This window comes from Bactrocera latifrons, unplaced genomic scaffold (genome assembly GCF_001853355.1).
Source record: "Bactrocera latifrons isolate USDA-ARS-PBARC rearing strain unplaced genomic scaffold, ASM185335v1 scaffold_124, whole genome shotgun sequence".
Classification (NCBI taxonomy): Eukaryota; Metazoa; Arthropoda; class Insecta; order Diptera; family Tephritidae; genus Bactrocera; species Bactrocera latifrons.
In genome coordinates, this window is record NW_017534675.1 from 530301 (window position 1) to 535575 (window position 5275).

Genomic DNA, 5275 nt, shown 5'->3' on the forward strand with positions numbered 1-5275 from the left:
GTTAGAATATTTCTTGTGAGGCTATTTCAAGTCTGTCTCTTATACACATCTAGATGTGTATAAGAGACAGTGGTAATTGTTTGTAAAAAAGTGAAATACGCAGCTTTAAGTCAAATTTAAAATAATAAATATAAAATTTCTATTTATAAATATATATTTCAACAAAATATAAGTAATTAATGAAAACACGTGTTGCTTTGCACGCAAATAGCGTTGTGACGCCTACCCTACTACAGTTACACATAATTGCTTTCCATATTTACATTGGCTGCTAAAGTGTTGTTGTGCGACTTCGCTAAATACTGCGGTGAGAGACATGGCAATTGAATTTCAAAGCAATGGCAAGTTCCCACACGTGTTAGAAGTAAACAAATTACGAAAAGAGAAATACATGCATCGGTGGTTCAGTGGTAGAATGCTCGCCTGCCACGCGGGCGGCCCGGGTTCGATTCCCGGCCGATGCAATTTACTTTTTTTTTAATTTTTATTTAGTTTTCTCTTTTTTTTTATAAAATTTTTCTAATTTTTTTTTTCACAACGCATTGTGAGCGAGCAAAACCACTGAATCTTTCGCATGCAATAAAATATACAAAAATATGTTTCATGCTTACATAGCGTACAAATTACACGCAACAACAACGCTTCACAAAGCCAACAAAATCATTATGACATACCGGTCCAATAACACTTGCTTACCTTTAATGCATGTGTGTGTCTGCATTCGCATTCCTTTGCGTGCCATGACATTCATTCATTTATTAGCCGGTACGTACATAGAGACTTGAAATTCCACACAATATACGCGAGTACACGAGTTTGACAAGCACTACTATCACTGCTACATGCAATGGGACTCTCGCTGCTGCTGACCATGTTGCCCTGGTATAAATGGCATATCATGCAACAATTCTTTGAAGTTTTCAGATTCCCAAAATTCCATCATGCGATTTTTCTCTCTTCAACGTCGTCATCGCATTTATTGTTGTGAAATATTTTTTCAGTCGATCTGTTTGGTGTATGGGGGAAATGTTTAATTGCGTTATGTAAACAGTTTATTTAGCTTATTTATTTAGACATAATTTTAGATACATACATATGTATTACATACATTTCAATGTTTATAAATATAAAAATAAAGATAATTCACACTGCTTTTTAGCTCCTATGTTTGATATATTTTAACAACCATTATTAATTTTATTAAAATTAAAAAGTTTAATATTATGTACATAGTATATGCATATTATAAATTTTATAAAAATCTATTTAAAATGCGATTTTAATTTTGTTAATAATAAATAAGCATCCATTGTCTTTTTTTTTTACTAACTAACATTGGGGTGCACGTTACCGGGCTTAACCTGAATTTGATCAGGGATAATGGGTTGTTAATTGGGGTGCTAAATCAACTGTTGTTGCTTATTGTGAGCGCATCCAACATGTCGTATGTCCACATAAAGCGAACCAGGTAATATAAAATAAAATTTGTTATAAGTACATATGTATATATGTAAATCGATAATACAGAGATGTTACATGTACATACATATGTTAAGTTCATGTTAAGTYTTCGGGTCAATGTTAATTACTATGTTATTTAGTCTTATGTTGCGTAAGGACTTCTTAAGACATCACTTTATAAAAAATTAAGTTATATAATATATAAAATAAAATAAATTTTTCGTAAAACAGTTTTTTTCGTAAAAACAAAGAGATAATAGAGCTATATAAAAAAATTTTAGAAACAATAAATTTTTTTTGGGGGTATCGAAAAAAGCAATAATAAAATTTACAGAAAAATGCGTACTGCAGCGAAATGAATCGAGAAGATGATAAATAAAATAGACCTACAAAAGAGAGTTACGAACATTATTTTGTCTGATCGTAAAATGAATTCTATTGAGATAGCTAAACCAATAAATATACAAAAGAAATTTGCAGTACAAGCAAAATTTGACTCTGTTTGGTCAATATAAACTAGGCGTGCAAACCGAATCGATTAACATTTTTTCCTAGACACAACTCTGATTTATATTCATGTTAAGTTTGATCTCGAGATCAGAGGCATGGACGATGACATCTGAGTCGACGTTAGGAATTTTCGAGAGGAAGGTTCTGCGGAGGATTTATGGTCCTTTACGCATTGGGAACGGCAAATACCACACTCGATAGGACAATGAATTGTAAGGGGTATACGATGAAATTGACAAAGTTCAACAAATTTAAAAGATAGCGGCTACGCTGGCTAGGTAATGTTGTCCGAATGGATGAAAACAGAGGAAGAGGAACACCTCCACCCCGTCGGATACCTGGCTTCACTTGGAATTGGCAGCGAAAAGGAAGAACGACTGGCGTGCTGTCGGCTATAACCGTATGCGGTTAATACGCCAATAAAGAAGAAGTTTGCTCTTCATATGTCCATTAGTGTATTGGGTTTACAACATTAAAGGTGTGTCTGGCGATTTTTCTTATGAAAAACTTGCCTCATGCAGATCACCTATGTTAGTAACGATAATATCTAAAAAGCTACAGAAAGTACGTTTGAAAATCGTCGTGTCTGCATCAGAGAGGTAGCAGAGGACTTCTCTTATGGATCGACGCAACACATTTCGTAAATGTTTTGGGTATGAAGGGGGGTAAAGCTAAAATCGCATCAAAAGACCTAAGTTTTTTGAAAAAATGACGTCGAGTAGAGCTTACAAAAGAGATGCTTTACTGCATAGTTGAGGGCCTTAAAATGCACGAATACTGCTGAGGAGACGAAGATGTTGTTGTTGTAGCGGCAGAAAACTGCCCAGTTTGCAGTTCTTGGTCGGATAAAATCTGGGTCCGTTCCGATTACGTAGGCCCGACTGTCGTGAGAGAGGCATTTCTGTCGATACAACAACAACGAAAAGAAGATTTGTGAATATGAGCACAAAACTGTTCAATAATCTAGTGAATTCTTGCGCCGATAGGGCACAACGGGTAAACAAGTCTCTCACATTTAGTTTTGGAGTTAAGTAAGGGCCATCCGAATAAATGCACGCGGTAAATCGATTATATGGAAAGCCGTATATTTTTTTACCTCTGTGTTAAATTATAACATTCATACTTGGATGCGCAGGAAATAGTCCTCATAGACACTCTTGATAAGGTAAAAAAAACTCTCAACATAAACTACTTCGTTATTAAAACGTTGAAAGAACGAAAATCCGAACTAGAATGAAATGTTGTTTTATCGAAATAAGACATCGTATCACAAATCAATAAAAATGATGGCAAATTTGTCCAACCGTTGCTAAGAATTTCTTTCGTATTCTTCGGATCTGGCCCCTAGGAACAGTTTCCTGTTGCCAGATTGCAAAAAATGCTCGCTGGAAAAAACTTTAAGGACAATAAAGATTTAATCACCGAGACTGAAGCGTGAGGCAAATTGTACTACCAAAATGGCCACACAAACTTAGACTTAGTCGCTACAATCGGTACGACTATGTTGAATAATAAATCGTCTGACAGCTAAATCCTATAGAGGTCCGAAATCGGCGGTTCTGGCAAATAACGAGTAGCTTCTTGGCGAGAAAAGAAGGTGTGCAAATTTCAAGACAATATCTCAAAAGCTGAAAAATTACTTCACTTATGTAGGGACGGACAGATTATTTCAATATATTTTTATAGGATGTTGTTGTTGTTGTAACGGCTATGTAATCCATGTTAGGATGACAAGGATTAGCTAAGTTGTCGCCCGCGTCATCCAACGGAAGATCCAAGAAACGTGCTGTTTCGACGGGGTCGGACCAAAAAGAGAGAAGTGTTAGATGATTGGGGTTGGTGGGGCATGCAAGGAGGTGGCCAGTGTCATGCGGAGACTCATTGCACGCAAGAAATATATTGGATATATCGGGGACTATTATGGACAAGTAGGACTTTAAAGTTTTAAGTGCTAAAGTATCAAGAACGTAGTTTTTAAAGGATCTTCGGAGTTTCCTTCTGAGTATTACAAATTTCGTAGCAAACTTACAGACAACATAACTTTTTGTATTGAATTCGGACTACTACTACACCCAAAACGGCAAGTGTTGACATAACAAAAGTATGCAAGATAGAACTCCTTTAAATTAAGATTAAGTACATCATATGAATGCAAGACGAAGACGAACAAAAACACTTTTCCACGCAAAATTGAATTGCGTATTTATTTATAAGAGTGAAGCACTAATGCGAATGCGAACATGCATATGTATGTACAACCAAACATATTTACATGCAATCACACATACATACATACATACATAATATTTAAATATATGCAGGGAATCATTTAAAATTACTCCTGATGCAATTACTCCTCTACAAACAACCCCCAAAAGTGCTACTGATACTGGGTGAGATGACTTTGAATGCCTTAAAGATTGGGCAGCGCGTACTTATCACTGCTAACTACTTGCTTTGTGGTGAGTGGGTCACAAAATTTAGACGCACTATTGTCCTCTGCAAATCCTAAGAGTAACAGGCCAACAGAAGTATTGTGCAAGAATTCCAGAGAAAGTGCATGCATGCAGGCGAATACATACATGCTTACACATCGTCCATGTGTAAAAATTTCCGTAATCAAAGTAATAAAAAAAAATATATAAAATAAGAAGTGCATAAGAAGATGCTGGCAAAGAAGGCTAAGATAAAAGTGGAAAAAAACTTGAAAGTAGAAGTCAACAGTTTCGCCTGTGTTGATCCTCCATCAAGCATGTCATAAAAATACATACATATGTAAACGAGTGTGTATGCATGTACACATATCCATATAAGTACATATGTATATTTTTATAAGTATGTTTGTATGCACATCGACAGTTGCCCATATGAGAGCTTGGCAACTGCAAACCGAATCAATAATTCATATGTACATATGTATGTTAGTCATTGCCGCTGTTGCTCACTTTTGTACTGCATCTGTTGATCATCCTGCTTTTACTGTAAGACCGCATATGGGATTTTGTATTGCTTAAACAAAACCAAAATAAGGCAAAGTAACAACTTGACTTGCTTTAGTCACTTGCAGGAACATCGGTGAACTTGTTCCTCGTATGTATAAATAAATAACTTATACCATATGTATTTAYGTCTTACTGCGAAGCTCATTGCGGAAGAAAATATTGAAGATACAAATATATATTTATTACGGTGGCCCAGAAGCACAAATGAAAATCTATTTTAACTAGATAAAATTTCGATGAAGGTTTATATTTTCTAAAAAGAAACCTATTTTTGAAAAAAAAAAAATAATTTTTTCGAAAAA

General features: G+C 35.2%; 1 protein-coding gene and 1 non-coding gene across 3 annotated transcripts in view; one reads left to right on the forward strand and one right to left on the reverse strand.

The window, feature by feature from the left end:
- LOC108978613 (WD repeat-containing protein 81) overlaps positions 1-5275 on the reverse strand; it is an 18241-nt gene that overhangs the window by 1522 nt on the left and 11444 nt on the right. For both annotated transcript variants that reach the window (XR_001994125.1, XR_001994124.1), the window contains exon 7: positions 697-1006. The gene's annotated coding sequence lies outside the window, so the exon portion shown is untranslated. The remainder of the gene's footprint in view (positions 1-696; positions 1007-5275) is intronic.
- Trnag-gcc lies at positions 394-464 on the forward strand. The gene has a single exon. It is a non-coding gene; the product is annotated as a tRNA-Gly (tRNA).